The sequence below is a fragment of the Bidens hawaiensis genome, unplaced genomic scaffold (assembly GCF_021521415.1).
Source record: "Bidens hawaiensis isolate Kalapana, Puna unplaced genomic scaffold, B.hawaiensis_p1.1 tig00007885_1, whole genome shotgun sequence".
Lineage (NCBI taxonomy): Eukaryota > Viridiplantae > Streptophyta > Magnoliopsida > Asterales > Asteraceae > Bidens > Bidens hawaiensis.
The window spans coordinates 751,184-772,187 of record NW_027491548.1 but is presented as its reverse complement, the minus strand read 5'-3'; the positions used below and the strand labels follow the sequence as shown (position 1 = coordinate 772,187).

Genomic DNA, 21,004 nt, shown 5'->3' with positions numbered 1-21,004 from the left:
TCAACAAATCCAACCATCAACTAATGTGCTACATTCAATTAAGTCACATAACCTAAAGTTGTTATTCTCATCATCAAATAGAATATAAGGCACAGTGCCATTAGAAACACCACCTCCACCTGCTGCCGAGAAACCACCATTAGTGTATAAAAATACCTTTGTCGTTACATGGAGTATAGATGTGTATGGATATAAAATTTCAAATCATCACAAAAACATAGTTTCAAAAACTCCAGTATAAAGAAAATACATGAAATCAATATTAGTAGAATGTTAATAAAAAAAGACTAAATTAAAATATTTAATAACATCATATCAAATTAGAATTTCAACTGTCCATTGTTTGTTAAAGCTTGTTTTAACCCAACCAAAGTGAATTTTTAAAACAATCCTTTTTAGACGACCAACTAATGCTTTTAAAAACGGCCCTATTTGACCAGAAAATTTTGAGGTTTATTTAAAACGGCATGTTTTGAACCAAGCCAAACACGAAAAATATGCAGAGCTTGTTTGGAACGTTTCAACCCACTATCCAGACACTAATGCGACCCTTAGTCACTAATCAATTATAATGCATATCTTTTCTACTTTTAATACCTTGTCAAGCGATCACACCGTTCCAAATCATCGGATATAACAATAGATCCCAGTCCAAAGCTATTACAATAGCATAGGCGATGATGAAATAATAAAAAAAAGGGACTTTTTAGTGAAATAAATTAAAACTCACAGGGTGCCATTTGCTAATTCAACTGCATTTTGTGAAAAGTATGCAGTAAGGCCACAAGCAACTAATCTACGCCATATAGCCTTTCTCCACTCAAAGTCAAGAAATCACCTGCATAAACAGTATGAGGTGAAGACATATCATCCAAATATCCATTTTTTTAAATTTTGTAAATAAGATTTTACAAAATATGAAAAACAATTGAGTACACTTTTGGTAACCTGTTTAATTTATTTCTCTTAATTTAAACATAACAAATAAAATACAACCTAAAATGATTTCTTTCAAGAAAATAATATCGATTTCACATCACTTATTGGTATAAGTATAATCCACAAAGCACACGGCAGTATGACACACGTGTTATTGGCTACAATAAAGATGGCGACATCAACAAAAGGGAGATTCATGTTACCTATTATCCTGTGCATGTTATCAGTTTTTAGGGTCCAAAGGTTTTGTGACTATTCCAGACATTACTTTCTTAACACCTGTAAGTTATAAAGTTCAAAATTTATTAGTAGGTGTTGAGAACAATTAACTAACAGTGTCTTCAAAATCATTGTGGTTTCAATGAATAAATTGATTATAGAAGTCTAATAAATATAAAAGATAAGAATTTTACAATAAACTAAAATTTACAAATGAATTGAAATTCCAATAAATCAAACCCTAAAAAATCACAATAAACTAAAAATGACCATCAATTAGAACTTAACATCGTGTTTTGCTCTAATAATAATTCAGAAAATAAATATAATTAAAATCAAATTATTAGTGATACATGATTAGTCAAATAATTGATATAATGAACCCAATTTGAAGATAACTTAAACCACAAACAATAAGTAGCCAGCATCTCAAGTAGACATACCGACACAAGTTCATTGAGACATTTCATCAAACAGTTGGAGTGCATATTTTAATCAACCAATAATTTAGTCCTATATTGATCAATTAAGAACCAAAATTGCAAAATCAGATTGTACTAAACAATTAAATAGGTAGAATCATCAAATAGAAAGAAAGTGCAAATTTAGCATGAAATAAACTAAACAAAAAAAAAGATGAAGATTTACCTATTGAAGAACATGATGTTTGGGGAATCATCTATTACCATATTAGAAGATACAAGTGAGTTGAATCAACATCGTTACCTTAAACTTATGCCATAATCACCAAGGATGAAGGAGTTATTTATGGTAAATTGGAAGTAACAATGTCAATTAAAGAAGACCGATTGTAACTGCACAAATTCAGTTATGAGAGCAACCGTCAAAATGCTTAACGTAGAGCCATGTTACGTGTCAACATAATAGCTAAGTGAAAATAAAAGAAGAGGCTGACACGTGTCAAAAAAGGTCTATCTTTTATTAGTATAGAGATTCTCTCAGATTATTAAATAAAAACTTATTTTTATTTTACAGTTTTTTATATATTTTTGTTATTAATTTTATTATTTTACTTCTTTAATAACTTATTAAAAGTTTGTTTTTATTTTTTACATGTTTAAAAAGTTTTGTATGTTTTATTTAGCTAGTTTATTTATTTATTTATTTTTTTTTATAAAATGTATTCAAAACAATTTGATTTTTTTGTTAGGTTTGGATACATGAGATTAATGTTATCTGAGAAAAGAGTCAATTTTTATATCAAGTTGTATGTTATTAAACCTTTTTATTTATAAAAAATAATTTGATTTTTTATAAAAGAATGTAAACTATCTCTTAATTTAAAAAAAACACACTCTACAAAAAGATTAAAAGAAGTATAGAAAAAAATAATTTTTTTTAAAACAAGAAAAACATCGTTTTTTAAATAAGAAAAAAAACATTTTTCTAAGTAAAAAAAATATGTTTTTATTAAAGGCTTTTAGATTTACATAAAAAGATAAATAGAAAAAAAATTATTAAATAAAAATAGAAAAAAATTGCTTTTATAAAAATAATAAGGATAATAAAAGATAACAAAATAACAAAAGAAGCAACAAAAAGGTCTAAATTGTAATGTAAAACTTAAGGAAGGGATATGTTTAGTAAAAATATATGAAATGAGGTATGTTTAGCAACACCCTTAATTTATTTCTTTACATGTTCATGTGGTAAATCTCAAAACAAATCATTAACTACGTCTAATCACGGAGCCGTTAACCAACGGACATTCTAAATTTTCAGTTCATTCTTTAAAATTATCAAACCTATGTTTAGAATAAATTTTTAAGAAAACCATCAAAATCACATCTCTAACTCATTCCCTATTATATGGATGAGCTATATGACAACTAAAGTAAAAACCTAATATATCAACTATCTTCCAATCACCATATACTATATAACAAGAAAAAAGAGAAAATAATAATAATAACAAAAATTATGAATATAAATAGGGAATGAATGCGAATTTTTTTTGAAAATGATAGATAAATTTATGAAATGATTTAGCGAAATTATAAGGAAAATATATCTAATGGCTGGGAATGCGCTCTTATTGAAGTTTTTTCTCAAATGGGATTGGTGAAAGTAATTATTTACTAAAATGGGTTCAATAAAATTTATTTACCAAAATATGTTTTCTTTAAAAAATTATTTCTTTTTCTTAATTTTATTGGACAAAAGTTAATCTATTAATGACTAAATACAATAATTTAGTAAATGAAAACAAACAAACAGATAAATATAAATGACCAATGCGCATCTTATTATGTCATTTATGTGTAACCCGTTTACATTTTTTTTCTTTCTTTTTAAAAGCTAACCGAAATGCGAATCACTTATAATAATAATAATATTAATATCAATCCCCAAAATAAACCTTCCGAGGAAAGAGAAAATAGTCCAAAATCCCTAAATATTCCTAAAGTAGTCCATTAAATTTGGACTGAGACGACGAGATCTTTAAACCAATAAAAATTTAACAAGTGTAATTTTTACTGAAAATCCGACGAGTTATATGAAAACGTTGGAGGGCCGGTCCATATTTTCTCAACTAAATCTTTTTCTAATAAAAAGTTTTGCCCGACGGTTTAATAATGTTTACTACCGGATCCCTTTAAATTCCAAAAACTTGGGAAATTGTGCCTTTAAACTCAGTCTTTCAAAATGCATTTGGGGTGAATTTGTACGAAGTAGACCATAATTTTGAAAATATTGAGGGACCCGTCCATATTTATTCACTAAATTTGATTCTCAAAAGCTGTCTTGATACACGACTTATTAAGGTTTCCTACCTAACCCCTACAAATTTTTAACACATGAAAAAATGTGTCTTTCAACTTTGTCTTTCAAGACACATATTTAGTAAATTTATACTAAGGTGCCCATTATCTATACTATATATAATACACCAAACAAGGGCAAATTAAGACACCCATTTTTAAGTAATTTACAACACTTAAAGCATGAGGTATATGTGTTAGTAAGGGTAAACATATCTTTTAAACACAATCTATTAAACTTACAAGTTTGGTCCCTTATGTTTAACCATATTATGTTTTTAATTTAACTTGTAAACTAACTTCCCACCCATGATTTATAAACGACTATAACATTTTCATACGTTAATATTTTTATAAACAAATTGCACCATAAAAACGAACATTTTATTCTCTTTAATTTGGATATGATATTGTTGTAATTTTTTTCATTTTAAATAAATTAATATGTTACGTAGGGGTGTTCAGTGTCGGTTTTGATGGTTTTTAAGTTAAACTTTTGAGTCCAACCGTTAATACTTATTTTTTGTCGTCCAAAACCAAACTCAACCATTGAAAGTTGAAACTGAATAGTTACTAGCGGCCTGGTTCCAGTGGTTTCACGCTTCAAACTTTAATAATAAATTTAGTTTAAAATAATTAATAATTTAAATTTACCATCAATTTTAACTAAAACCAATATAATATGATACTTGAGATGATCATAAATAAAAAATGATAATTTTAGCCACATAAATGATAAATATTAATGGAAGATCTAGGACGTGAAATAATAACAACAAATGTTACAAAATGAATCATATTGCAATTAGGTTAGTTACAGTCTTTTCTGGTTTCATATGCCCAGTTTCCGATATAAACCGTGTACCAACCGTTCACTACGTTTTAAAAATTATGAAACCGACCAACAAACCGAAAGTAAAAAAGAAAAATAAAAAAGAAGTCAAACCAATGACCGGTTTGAACGATTTCAAGGTTTTAACCGAACCATAAACACTTATATTTGTACGTTATTAACAGGTTCAAACTCCCGCTGCATCGCGCGGGCACCTGTCTAGTTTAGAAATTATTGAGGGACACGTACATATTTCGTCACTAAATCTTATTCTTAAAAGCTGTCTTGCCAGACGGTTTATTAAGGTTTCCTACCTGAACCTTACAAGTTTCAAACACATGAAAAAAATGTGCCTTTCAAATTTGTCTTTCAAGACACATATTTGTTAAATTTGTACTAAGGAGACAATATTTTAGTTAAATTCTTCCGGGTCCGTCCATATTGTACATTATATGTAGAATCTCATCTTCCTCAATCATTCACCTTCTCTTCCACAATCATCTCTAACACTTGTTCTTGAATCAAAACAGAGGGGGGGGGGGATCATGTGGAGGTTATGGATATGGGTCCCGGGTTCATTGGTTCCTATTACGACGGAAAAATAATCTTAACGTTCGGAAACGAGCGCATTGTTCAGTTCCACACCCAGCGAAAATGATGAGTCCGGGCCTCTTTGAGAGTTCGTGAAGGCCGAAAAAATTTGGCCAAAACCTGCATCTGTTGAAGTGAGTAGTTTCCATTTGGGTGAGATGGTGAATGTTTATGCTAATGACGGATGGTGGACGGGACGTGAAATGTGTGTTACCTTAAACTGAGCTTCAAGTAAATCAATTAGCTTGAAATGGTTGATGTTTGAAGCAAGGCTAACACCTCCCTGTTTACAGTTTATTGAAACATAATCATAGCTTCCATTACCGGTTTGCCAATTACCACCATAACAAACAACAACATTATCAAATTCCATGAAAGATGAAGGTTTATGGTGGTATGACCCAATTTATTTAAAGGATGAAAGAGAAAGATGAAGATGAAACACATGTATATGAAAAATAATGTAAGTTATATTAATTGGATGATCATGCCGGAGTAAACGGAAGTACATAAAATCTTGTCAGTGTAGACGGATTAAAAATTAATATCGTAGGTGTGGGCTAGATTTCAACTCATAAGAAATATAATGTTAGCTCGTCACCTTGGTACAAACTCATCCCAAATGCGTCTAGAAAGACTGAGTTAAAAGGCACAATTTCCAAAGTTTTTGGAATTTGAAGGGATCTGGTAGGAAACATTATTAAACCGTCAGACAAGACTGTTTTATTAGAAGAAGATTTAGTGAAAAATATGAATTGGTCCACCAACATTTTCAAATAACTCGTCGGATGTCACACCCCCACCTTAGGGTCGGGCGTGCGACCAACAGTTGGTATCCTCTTTTTGTAATATAATCAGAGTTAGCGGATTAAAGAAGAAATATATTTACGTGGATTAAAACATTATATTTACATTACAAAAGACGGGATTATAAAATACACGTTAATTGTTTACAAAAAATACTTGTTCGTAGTAACCACGTTTTCTTATTTTAAAGTTTTAACAAAAGGATCTGTGTTACATTCGTCAATTCCAGGTCTTATTTGTATTCGTTTATTATGTAAATCGACCCATTTTGTAAACCGAAACCGTAGATATAATCAAAATGATGGATTTTGTGTACAATATTGTTTTACATTTGTTGGGTCTTGAAAACACCATTTTCGGTCCATAAAATGGCCTTAAAACGCTTAAAAACAACTCCGGGGGTCAAAAATGCCAATTTTGAAAGTTCAGAATTTCCACCAGGTGACCTTAGCGCCCCGCTAAAGTCCAGGGGCAGAGACCTTAGCGCCGCTCTAAGGGAGGTCTGCACAGCTGCGTATTTTTGTTTGTTTATGCCTTGTTTTGATCCATTTTTCATGCAAATACTTGATATAAACACCCATCTTTGACCCAACTCCTTCCCTATTTATACACCACTATTCTCATCCATAATTCCCTGCTACATCTCTCATTTCTCTCTCAAAACATCAAAGATTCAAAGGTTGTTCATTAGTTGTTCTTGATTGTTTGACTTCTAAAAGTCAAACTGAGTTTAATCTTTCATTTTAATTTGTTTATCTAACCTTATTAATACTTGTTTATGGTGGTACAACATATATATAATACACACCCCTTGTTACCTTTGGTAGTTACTTCTCCGACTCCGGTTGGTTAAGTTTCGGACCTCGTAATGCAAGGCTTAATGGAGGACTTCGTGTTCTTGATATATATATACACACATAACTTGTCGAACATATTAATCTTGTTTAACTTATGCTCTTTTTAGTTTGTTTATCATATTTATGAAGTTCCATGGTGGGGGTTTGTAGAGACTAACCTCGGTTTAACCGTAAATTGTCCAAACCGTGAACCGAACTTTTGCTTACTAGTTTTGTTAAAATATGTTTAATGATAGATTTGAGTTTCAAAAATCATTCTTATAAGTTCTTTGACATTAAGCATGTGGAATCCATCTATGAACTCGTTGGTAGATGGAAACCGAACCAAACCGAAACTTTTGCTTAAAAGACTTGTTGTTAACTTTTTAGTTGTAAAACTAAAATATTTTTCATTTATAAATTATTATACAAGATCTATGATATTTGGGCATATGGAAACCATCAAGGAACATATTGTGAGATGGAAACCGAACCAATCCGATTTTTACTCGCTTAAGACACACAAGTGTGTTTTTAGCTATCAAGACTTGTATATTTTTTTAAAAATAGTTTACAAACTGATTTTAATTATTTTCTTAAGTACTTAGAATTGTTGGATCCAACTTGATCTCATAACATAGTTTGGACCGACAAAACCAAAAATTCGCTTAACGTACGTTGTTAGTTCTAAAACAATAGATCTACATACTTGGTTAAGTCTTAATAAGTTTTATTGAGTTATCTCATAACATTCATTATTTTGGAAAGTTGACTTTGGGTTTGACCATTATCAAGACCCGAACCAACAACCCGAAACACTCGTTAAAGACCCGTTTTAGTATCTTTATCTCAAAGGAACTTGTATCTTTGAATTTTTCCGACCCTTATTACTTAACATATGTTAAGTAAATATTAAGGTTAGATACTTTAACCCGGTTTCGAGCAAACTTACATTTTAAAAGGGTTATTATTATAAATTCTTAAATAGTTACATTTTAAACCTTGAACTTCAATTTGTTTACTTTTCGCAACAATTATTTTATTTAAAGATCTTCAAGACAACCTTTCTAAATCCAAGACTTTATTTTATTTAGACTCCATATGTTAAACCCGTCGTTCCGGAAAATCTTCAAATTACCAACCTTTCAAGTTTATTACTTGAACGTGAGTACTTTCATACCCCGTTTTCTATCTTTCATTTTGGGGTGACATTTCATACTTGTTCAACTAAATGCTTTATACTTGAATCTAAACCCACAAACGTTGTTGTATACTTTACTTAAATAAATGCTCGATTTGGTGTTCTATTCTTACATGCGTATATGCTTATATGTTTACTGCTTTTGGAAGGTTGTTTCATAAATCCGTGAACTATCTGGTACTCTCTTATAGCACGGTGCCGTTAATGTATTCTTATTAACGACCTCATCAAATCCGAATCTATTTGGTATTCTCTTATAGACGGTGCCGCTAATGTATTCTTATTAGCGACCTCATTTTATCCAAGTTATTGCTTTTATTTATTGTTTCGTATACAAGTTTTGTGGCTTTTTATTACTATATGCTTATATGCTCAAACTTATGAATTGCTCACCAACCTTTGTGTTGACAAACTTTATTTTATGAAATGTTACAGGTTTGACTTTTGTTGACTCTAGGACTTGACGAAAAACGTTACCAAGACTATTAGGATATTAGTAAAACGAACAATATAAGTGTTACTTGTATTCAATTTGTTTGTATGAACGAGATGTGTTGTTTATAGATTTATGAACTAAAATGAGTTGTTTAAGTATTTCCACCTTAAATAGTGTCTTGTATATTTGTCCAATCACGTTACACCCCGACATGTTTCGCCGCCTTTGGTCGGGGTGTAACAGATTGGTATCAAAGCCACAAGACTATAAGATAGGTGGTTAGACGTAACGACCTAGTATAGTCTTTGTTTTAGGGTCCTTATACGTGTTGCCTATATGTGTTTACCCTACTTGATTGTTCAATACACTTGTTTATTTATATACTTATTTATTTCATCAAATTGTATATATACACAAATACTCGAAACATACTAAGGTATCCTTACCTTCCTTTGATAAATCTTATATATACACCTACATGCATTTTCATAATAATCTAAGGTATCCTTACCTTACTTTTGTTTAATTTTAAATATACACATACATGCACTTTCATAATAATGTAAGGTATCCTTATCTTACCGCATAAACACTAGTTTTTATTGCGTTTTATGGATCACGAGTTTAACTTGGATCCCGTTGTTTCAATTCTCCTTAAAGATTGTCTCATATGAGATGACAACTTTAAGTAGTCGAATGCGAGCGTTCTGGTCGCCATCCAAATTTTGGTGTTGAAATATAAGAGCCACGGTGGTACTTGGACTAATGTTTTGACATCACGTTGTATCTCGATTTATTATTTTGTCATTATCGCTATTTGAGTCGAAAACATGAAAAGACGCGGTGATTACGTGCACATGTACGACTCCACGTTTTATCTCATTTTTTTTATTATTTAAGATTTATCGTCGAGACGTCAAGTCATGGTAGTTCATGCATGATTTTTCCGCCTTTAAATCTTAAGACATTATTTACAAATTTCAAAAATTTAAACAATTTTTCCTTTTTACTTTGTCATATAAATTCTCATCACATAATTCTCATTTATAAAATTCTACTTGACCGTTATGATTCATCCTAATATGTTTTGATTTTACATGGTAAAGTTTTTACACGAATTTTCTCATATTGATTTCACACCACGATTTTATTACAAATATCGTTTATTATCATCTATTCAATATAAGTAATATATATCTATATATTGAACTATTCATAATGATTTTTATTATGTCATCCCTTGTTCGTTAAGAACATTTATAAACCCAATATCTATCATATGAATTTCATCATATTAAAAAGGTTTTATGATAAATCTTACCTTAAATTTTCAAGTAAATTCCCATTATATAAATCTTAAATTGTCTTTAAAGTTTTCATACAAGATTTCATAAACATATTATTTTTTTATAACGATCCCGTTCATTTTGAAACTATCATTTCACAATATCGATTATTTAAATTTTCACGACGTATTAAATTTCACTATATTATATAGTATACATGGTAGAATTTTCGTTACCCAAATTTATTTTCGTAACAACTCTCATTATGCAATCTTTGGTTCATTATAAATTTTCACAAATAAAAATTTGCATCATACGATTTTCCACGTTTTAAAATTCTTATGATAGTTTTGCCACGATTTTTTAAGAAATTCACAAACTTATAGCTTGTAATTTTCTTGAAATTTTCATGCAAAACTTCATAGAAATTCTATTTTAAAGACAAAAATCGTTTACTTGTGATTTCTCGATTTACAATGACGATCATTTTAACTTACATTGATATTCTTCGTTACATGATATTAAATAACGAACTTGCTAAAAAATTTTTCTTTTCGCAACTTTATATTCCCAAAACAACACTCATCATTCAATGTTGATACCTCATAACAAATTTTGACATTCAATTTACTTATTTTAAATTTCCTCATAAGTAAAATTTATTTTAATCTTTATAAAAATTTATTTTGCTTCCTCATGACAATCTGCTTTTATTTTACAATAAACTTCAAAATTTAGCAAACCTTATGATCATAGTTTCTCATGATATCTCCCACAACTTGATTTTAAGCATTTCGAGAACAAATTACGTTACACGGATTGGTTTATATCAAATTTTCTCAAAAATTATCTTACAACTTAGGCCGACCCGACTTATCGTAACAACTCTCGTTTTAGTGTAAGAAAATTTAAGTAATTTTTCAATATTTTTTTTCTATTATATAAACTTGAATCTTAATATTAATTTTTTTATAAAACTTTAAGTTCCAAACAATTGTGGGAATCTCCTAAATGATTTTCTCTAACTATTATAACAACCTCTTCGCAAATATGAGTTTGCTAAACGCGAACAATCTATGATGGTTCGCGAAAGTTCCGTTTTCGCGCCAACATATATATATATATATATATATATATATATATATTAATTTGTGATTTTATCATCAAAAGTTTCGTGAATGTTTCAAACATTATTTATAATTTATGAATTTTCAATTTAAAACTTATTATTAGTCAAAACTTCCCTAAGCACAACCCAAGTTTCTAGACACTAGTATCCCAACTCAACCTACTATCTTAAACCAACCACCTTACACTTCAAAAGTTTCTCGCGCACTCAAATCGTTCCTGAAGATGAACGAAACCTAACCTACCAAAGCTATACCCTCACCCACTCGAACCCCGAGCTAATCCAAGATGTACAAAACCAACCCAACAAAAAGCCTTAAATACTTACACTTTTACGCCATGAAAACCTATCAAACTCATTTTCTCGATGCTTCGAAGACACCGACAAACACAGCCACAAATGCCTTGAACATATACAAACTAAAGTTTACCCAATTATGACTCAATCCTTCGACCCTTGATATGTCAAATCACCAACCATGTTGCATGATGTGCAATTAGTTATATATTTATTAACTAAAAATAAGCTAATCTAGACACTAAGTAATAATTCTAGACTCTTAACTTAACTAAAACTAATAACCGGCAAGTGAACCGGTCGACTCTAGTATAGCTAAGTAAGTCCGGATATCGAACCCACGAAACTCTTTAAATTACGCAACTAGCAAACAAGGCTCAACTACAAGACACAATTATTAATTAATAATGTTTGAGGGGGAATTTAATACTAATAATTAAAACTCTAAATAATAATTAACTAATAATAATTAACTTACTAATAATTAACTAATGATTACTTAACTATTAAACTAATAATAAACTAATTAAAACCTAACCCTAATTAATATAATAAAAATAAAACATAATCATAAACTTAAACTAATTAATTAATTAATAAAAACTTAACCCTAATTATTTTAAACTAATAAACAATTTAGAAAACTTGGATTAATTCAGATGACAAAGATATACCTAGGCTAGAATCCCCAAAGTTACGGTTATTAATTAAATGGAAAACTCAAGTTATGAAACTGGGATCATAAAATAGAACATTGACAGAAAACCCGAACAAGACCCTTGAACTTCAAGAAGACGCTTATGGATTTCTAACAAGTTTTATGACTCACCAGTTTTATATTAATCTTCCTTACGATTATTTAATCGCTTATGTCTAAGTATCTTTTATGACGAAAACCTATCTTACAGCGCGAAATTAAAAGATAGCAAAGCTGACTCAATTAACTTAATAGACTAAGCTGACAATCAAACCTAGACGGACTCCTTACGAAGAACTACATCTAGCAATCCCGACAAGCAAAGAACTATCAATAGCCTATTACCTTACAACTTTTTAGACTAGCATCTCACTTTTATCTGTTTAATTGATTTTATTGTTTCTATGATTTTAATCGATATTAATCACAAACTAGTCAAGAACACACAGTAAATGACCTAACAAAACCCTACCCTATGAAACAATCAACAAGGGCAATGTGAAACAATAAATTCAAGTAAACAAAACCAAGCAATCAAACGCATCAATTAAATCAAAACTCAACAGTTTACTTAGAACATAAAATCCATAACGAAACGAAATCCAAACAAAATCAAACTGAACTAAGGTTCATCACGACCTAGGTAGTTTATGGAATTTAGCCTAGCATCATATAGTCTAAATAAAACAAAACACGTAATACTGAAAACATGGTGAAAATCTAATAAACGAAAGATTAAAGGCGATAAAACCCGTAATCTCCAAACGTGAACGTATAAGTCTTCACCGGCTGTCCTCTTGCCTTCAAAATCACCAAGAAACTCGAAAGATAGCTCCAATAACTCTAAAATTCGGATGGTGGCTTCAGGTTATGTTTAGGTTTAAGTTAAACATGTTTAAATACCCAAAACAAGGCCAAACTTGAAGCAAAAACGAAGTAAATCATGCTCAACATCCTCTAGGCGCAGCGCGACGGGAATTGGAGTGCCTGGTCTCGCGGCGCGGCGTGCTCCACCAAGGGGGCCGGTCAGACCGGTTCTTTGTTCTGGCTCCTTCCAGACGCGTTCCGGATCTCCGTTTTAGCTCTTTTTAGCTTGTTTTTCGTCCTTTTTGATCACGATTAACTCCCGGAACCTACGAAACATAAAAACGTTAGTAGTATACAAATCTTGACTAAAAACGAACAAAAACAATTAAAATATTAAATATAATATACACGGGAAACATAAACATTTAGTATTATATCAAATATCCCCACACTTATTCTTTTATCGACCCTGAAAAAGTTTGATGCAGTTGGATCAGAATCGGAAAATTACAGTCTAACAAACATATAGGTTAATTTTTAAAGCTCAGAAAAACGCAAAAACCGCGATCACCGATATTGTTGTCCACTTAAACCCATGCCTTAATCTTTACCGGGACAAATATGATCCGACAATAATAGTACTCAGTGGTTTAAACAATTAAGACCCGCTTATTTTCAGCTTTTACCGGACCAGACCTCCCCAACGTGATTTAAACCTCAAAATTAGCAGATTTAAAACTTTTTGTTGCTCTATTTTTTCATGAATAGTTAAGACGATCAAGGGTATTGTTTATCCATCTAAGCTTAAGCATCAAAGTCTACCAAGCAGCCATTAGATATGATTAAGGTTCAATTAATTTATAGCTAGTGTTCCCTACAACATGACATACCCCCGTTATCAAGCAATACACCGAACCATTACCATAGGTTAGTATGCAAACTTTCATCTGTAGGGCTTACATGTGGCGTGTCCCTTGTGGTCCGTTTCTTAATGGTAATGAGACGCGAGCAAGGGGACCCCACATGGTTAACAGCGTGGATGTAACACCCCGTAACCGCAGCGGAAACGTAAACGGGATGCAACAGACACATCTGATATCAACAGCATTGCTTATAAAGAAAACACCACTACATTAATTTACATCATATTACATTGTTCCCAAGTTTAGTTCCCGTCTAGGCGATAGCACATAAGTTTTACCAACATTACATTAACATATTTAATACAAAATGAACACTAAGCTTCCACTAAAAGCACGCATCAACAAGCATGTAGCAATTATTCCAGCTTAGGAGTACCTAGAAAGCATGTAAAGAAAACGGGTCAACTACGAATAGTTGGTGAGTTTCACTAATTTAAACAACAGTGACAAATCATTATAATAATCATATATTAGCGATGTAATTATGCTGAGCCCACAAGTGAAACCTCTGACTATCACACACAACCCCCGTGGCATATCCCCCGCCCACGGAACTGCCCCAAACCGCTATGTCTAACATTACATAGCAAAATAAATAACAACAAAATAGACATGTGCAACTGGCCGGGAAACATCAGCAAATCCATGCCGGACCAGTTGGGTTTGTCAGACCAATAGTACTATCCACACTCTACCGGCTTTCAGTTAATCACTCGTGTTCCGGGGCCTTAGAATGTTAGCAACTCAGACAATTACCATCTTAGTACATTTCCGTACGATTCCCGTACAATAAAATATATATAAATCCACGCAAATCCATGCGTTCAGTATGTATTTAAACATTTCCATAACAACATGCTTTCCGCCCCGGGAAATTATTTAAAAACAATTCAGAAAAAGGGGCTCGTGAAACTCACCTTAACGTAGCAAGCAGTACACAATACACAGCTACTAATCCGGATCTGTAATACGATCCCTAAATTCGTTACTTTATAATCACTATTAATATAACTGTAACCGTGTTAACCGGTACATCTGGGGACACTGTTAACCCAGTACTGTATCCGTTCTGGGGGCAATGTTAACCCAGAAACACTTCTCCGGACTCAGATTGTGATATCGTTTAGAGTTTACTAGTCAGATTTACTATTAGTCGTTTTTCCCGTTTTGCGTGCCTAGCACGGTTATCCATTTTTATGTTTCAAAAATGAGTTTGGTCACACACGACCCGAAAATATTGGTTAATTGATAATTTAACTAAAGTTGTGAAATTAGGGCTCGGTTTAGACGCCCCGATTGGCCGTGGGACCCGTTTCCGTTTTTAGCGTACCGGAAACTATTAGAATTACTCAAATCATCCGAATTATTTTCGGATGATTTATTTTTACTTGATTAACTTAATTATATGAAAATAGTTCATTTTTAGGGTTTTTATACACCAGTCAGCTCGCTTATGCGAACTTTACCGGTTTACGCGTTTTAAGCTTTAAAAGTTTGTTTTTGCACAATTAATTATCCGTTTAATATCGGATCTTGAAATTTTGCACAAATCACTTTTTGACAGTGGGGAATTTAATAAAAATATTTCCAGAATTAATTTTTATATTTAACATTTATTTATCTATTTTTAAACACCATTTAAACACTAAATATGTCGTAAATACCAAACGATCTTAGAAAAATCCCAAATTTTTCCTGGATGACCCCTGCCACCTCCATAGTCCCCTGTAATTTTTCCAGAACCAAAATCCCTTTTAAAATGCCGTTTTCACTAATACCGAGCTAGAAAACCCTAGAACTCGTTTAACCGAAAAGCCTACTTAGACTTCTCCAACTGACCTCAAATTTTTGGTGTGGCTTATAAATTTTATAAAAAGCTTATCTGAAATTTTCCAGAATTTTTCATGATATTTAACTATTTTTCATCATTTTTGGCCAAAACCGAGCACTAAATTCACCAAATATTCATCCTTTATCCAAAAATTTCCAAAAATTCACAGAACTCATATTTTCCTATATCTAATACCTTTGTAAAATTTCATGACCTAACTCTACACGTATCACAATCTGTCCAAAATTCATAAACCATACAAAACCGAACTACCTTGTGTTTCTAGCTTCAAACCGCAAGAATCTCGCTTTCTAGCCTTTGCTAGCAACTAGATACAACACCTACAAGCACAATAACACCACACCAAGCAAGTTACACCCACAATCAAGCCATTTCTTTCATGGTTTCGGTTATGCTTTAAAAACAAAGATTTAACCGTAAAAATTCGTTTTTGGTTCGTTTAACTCCTTTCTTGGACCAAGATCCCTTGTATAACCCATATAAATCACTTGATCATGCAAGAATCGGTTCCATCTCGGGTTCTCACCCTTTTTTCACTTGGAAACCTCATTTTCTTGCAAGAACACTCAAGAAACGAACATAATCACGTACATAACACGATCATTACCTTGTTTTTCTTGCTAAATGCCTCGGTTTTTAGGTCAAGAACTTGAGAGAGTTGAAGGATTGATGGATTGTGTTTGTGAAAAAAGAAAATGAAATGAGGTTTGGGGAGAGGTGGTCCGATCGGACCATTTGGAGGGTGGGGTGGGACCCACATCTCCATTTTAAGCCACATATTCAGATTCTCGTAATCTGGATAATGTTTTGGATAATCTGGTTCAGTTCGTTTTTTGGTTAAACGTTTAATTCGGCTTAAAACGAGGCTAAAACGGTCGTTTTTTCGGCTTAAAAATGAAATTTATATAAAACCGATTAAAAAACTTAAACCATGACATTTATTAACTTAAAACATCATAGTATTAATAATTGTGCATCTTTTTCGGCTTGATCGATCGTCTCTTGCTTGGTTTGGTATTAAAGGTTTCGTTTAACGTACCGACGTATCATTAAATCGAAATTCTTTTTCTGTGCCGTACTTTACTTATCCCGAAGCATTAATGCTTCGTAAAATCACTAAATATCATATATCCCGTCTATAATGTAATCCTCGATTCATTCGGGCTTCAATATCCGTTAATCGGTTAATCGTATTTCCAATACGATTAACTGTATATTCGAGTATAATTCGTACTGTGAATCATACATACTCGTATAAACACATTATAATTCATATATTCGGTATTAAATAACACATAAATAGTATATACCGGTTAGGGTATACCTGATTTTGCCAGAATCGTTACAGTGGATGATCAAGTCTGTAATGTATTTGTACTTTTATACTTTTTGTGATCATGTTTAAAGACTTATGTGGTAGAAAACTGCGGGTTTGCTCTTTTTTTAGCTTTATTTTAAATATTCATAACCCCGTTTGGAATTGTGAATACCCAGATGAATAGTTGGCATACAGACCCATGGTCTCCGGACCCGGGGCATCCCATCAATACAAGATTTAAGGTTATAAAACCATACACCTATGATGTGTAAAACACTAAAACTAGCAGTTTAAGATTTATATCACAGGCTACACGGCATACTCTAACGTTAAACCTACCCAAGCATCATATGATAACGTATTCAAAATTTTAAACTATTCAAACTTTATAATATTTCCACTTTTCATACCAAGAATTGAGGCTTGAGTATGGCCCGACCTTTCATTACTTATCTTCCACGGACAAATCGCTTTACCCACAAAAGATTTCCGTTTTAACCATTTTATCAAATTGCCTTTTCATTTTCAAGCTTGAGCCTACCGACACATCCCAAGTTAAGTGCGTTTTATTTTATATATCTCATATTATTAGTAGTTTGAAAAATAATTTCCGATAAATATCATCATCTCCCACTTTAACGCAAAAAACAACTAGATTCGAGGGACATTTTTAAAACATTTTTCAATTTTTTTTATTTTTTTAAACATAAACTCAATTTAAACTACGACTCAAATATGTTAAATTTAAACTATGACTCAAATATCCTATCCCCACACATAAATTTTGCATTGTCCACAATGCAAGGATAAGAACGACTTAAAATAAAAATAATATTTAAAATAAAGTCGGACTACAAAAATTAAAAACCTAAAAAAATGAAATTAAAACAAAATCAAAAGTAAATAAGCTAGATTATGGAAAAGACTTAGCTGGTAATATACGCATGAAATTTCGATGCTAAAGTCTTCATCCATGAATGCCCTCCAACTACGAACGTGCTCAGCATAAAGTACCTCTTCTTCTCACACACGAACGTTAGCGGCCAAAATTCGAAAAACAATATCTAAAAATAATCTTATCAAATTGATAGATATTAAAACATTTAAAGTATTTCACTAACCCACAAATATATAAAATATGAAAAATAGCAGAAAATAATAAATATAAAGTATACGGCTCAACTGCTCCATCCCATACTTATCTTTTTCAATATACTCTTTTTGGGGATCGTCTCTCTAGCTCACTCAAATTTTCTTTTACCTAGCAAAACTAAAAAAAAAATACAAAAACAAAGAAGAACTACAAAAAACTACGTTAGTGACTCGATGACTTGTGCAAAACTTGTGAAACCTCTACACACTTGAACTTAATCAGGAGGTTTCTCCTTGACCTGGACCCTATCTAACCCGTTTAACTCCACCCTGTACTTATCAAACATTAATATATCAATGATGGAACCGCAGAATATTAAATTAGAATTAAAAATCAGTAACGGGTCAGACCACCTATACTTAAACTTACCTGGAAAGAACCGAATGCGTTGTAAGTATCGAGAAGACTGTTCGTGTTTAACATTTAATGGCTTTTTCACTCCCGTAGACCATCTTCTAAAGTATACACAACTTCGGTTTTCAGGTAACCTATCATCCTCGGCCTTATCCCGTGGTTTTGATTCCTGATCAGCATTCAAAACACAGTCCACGGGTCGGCAATGGTGTTCTTCCTCTAACACCACATCCTCATCTACATTGTCCTCTACAAGCAGGGCCTCGAAAAACACAACATCCTCATTAACATCCAATGTGTCCCCCCCGTCATAATCCGACAATCCATCCAACTCCATATTCAGGAATTCATCTTCCTCGTTAAGCTCATTATCAAACTTAATCATATCCTCAACACCAAACATTAGCTCGAGTGACTCTCCCAATTCTATCTTTTCCTCAAACACAGGTTTCACCATAATTGATCTCAGATATGCAGCCCACTCCTCCTCGTCACAATCATCATCGGAGTCACTGCAAAACTTAGTAAAATTAGCAACACATACCTGTGAAACCTGAGGTTGAACTTCATCAGTCACTTGCGTCTCCGTATCCGGGATGATCTCCTCTGAGTCGTCTATATACTCCATGATTGGCTCTTTCCCTTCTTCTGGAAACATCGGGAACAACTCACCCAACCGATTCATGTATCCCAAATAGTTGCCTTCTGCATCATACTTATAATCAGGTGTCGGTTGCTGCTCCATCTGCACACTCTCCTCTTGGGTATCTCGAATAAGTTTGCTATCTGACTCGTACACGCATTGGGAGATCTACTTTGGCCCTTCTTCCACCTTTGTCAGTTTTCTGGAGATTTCTTTAATTGCATCTTGGAGACCTGCAAAAACAGATATTTGATTTCTTTGTATAGCATCATGTTCAGCTAATGTTTTTTGGTATTGGGCATCTTTCTCCAATGGTCGTTGTAGTATAGTGGTAAGTATTCCCGCCTGTCACGCGGGTGACCCGGGTTCGATCCCCGGCAACGGCGCCAAAAACTTGATGTGCTAAAAGTAGTTATATATTTATTAACTAAAAATAAGCTAATCTAGACACTAAGTAATAATTCTAGACTCTTAACTTAACTAAAACTACTAACCGGCAAGTGAACCGGTCGACTCTAGTACAACTAAGTAAGTCCGGATATTGAACCCACGAGACTCTTTAAATTACGCAACTAGCAAACAAGACTCAACTACAAGACACGACTATTTATTAATAATATTTGCGGGGGAATTTAATACTAATAATTAAAACTCTAAATAATAATTAACTTACTAATAATTAACTAATGATTACTTAACTATTAAACTAAAAATAAACTAATTAAAACCTAACCCTAATTAATATAATAATAATACATAATCATAAACTTAAACTAATTAATTAATTAATAAAAACTTAACCCTAATTACTTTAAACTAATAAACAATTTAGAAAACTTGGATTAATTCAGATGACAAAGATAACTGCCTAGGCTAGAATCCCCAAAATTACGGTTATTAATTAAATGGAAAACCCAAGTTATGGAACTGGGATCATAAAATAGACCATTGACAGAAAACCCGAACAGGACCCTTGAACTTCAAAAAGACGCCTATGGATTCTAACAAGTTTTAAGACTCGCCAGTTTTATATTAAACTTCCTTAAGGTTATTTAATCCCTTATGTCTAAGTATCTTTTATGACGAAAACCTACCTTACAGCACGGAATTAAAAGATAGCAAAGCAGACTCAATTAACTTAATAGACTAAGCTGACAATCAAACCTAGACGGACTCCTTACGAAGAACTAAATCTTGCAATCCCGACAAGCAAAGATCTATCAATAGCCTATCACCTTACAACATTTTAGACTAGCATCTCACTTTTATCTGTTTAATTGATTTTATTGTTTCTATGATTTTAATCGATATTAATCACAAACTAGTCAAGAACACACAGTAAATGATCTAACAAAACCCTACCCTATGAAACAATCAACAAGGGCAATGTGAAACAATAAATTCAAGTAAACAAAACCAAGCAATCAAACGCATCAATTAAATCAAAACTCAACAGTTACTTAGAACATAAAATCCATAACGAAACGAAATCCAATCAAAATCAAACCGAACTAAGGTTCATCACGACCTAGGTAGTTTATGGAATTAAGCCTAGCATCATATAGTCTAAATCAAACAAAACAAGTAATACTGAAAACATGGTGAAAATCTAATAAACGAAAGATTAAAGGCGATAAAACCCGTAATCTCCAAACGTGAACGTATAAGTCTTCACCGGCTGTCCTCTTTCCAAAATCACCAAGAAACTCGAAAGATAGCTCCAAGAACTCTAAAATTCGGATGGTGGCTTCAGGTTATGTTTAGGTTTAAGTTAAACATGTTTAAATACCCAAAACAAGGATCAACTTGAAGCAAAAATGAAATAAATCATGCCCAACAGCCTCTAGGCGACGCGCGATGGGAAATGGAGTGCCTGGTCGCGCGACGCAGCGTGCTCCACC

General features: G+C 32.3%; 1 non-coding gene across 1 annotated transcript; it reads left to right on the top strand.

Moving 5' to 3' along the window:
• Positions 1–19,417: 19,417 nt before the first annotated feature.
• On the top strand, positions 19,418–19,489 carry TRNAD-GUC (transfer RNA aspartic acid (anticodon GUC)). Its single transcript has one exon. It is a non-coding gene; the product is annotated as a tRNA-Asp (tRNA).
• Positions 19,490–21,004: the final 1,515 nt, after the last annotated feature.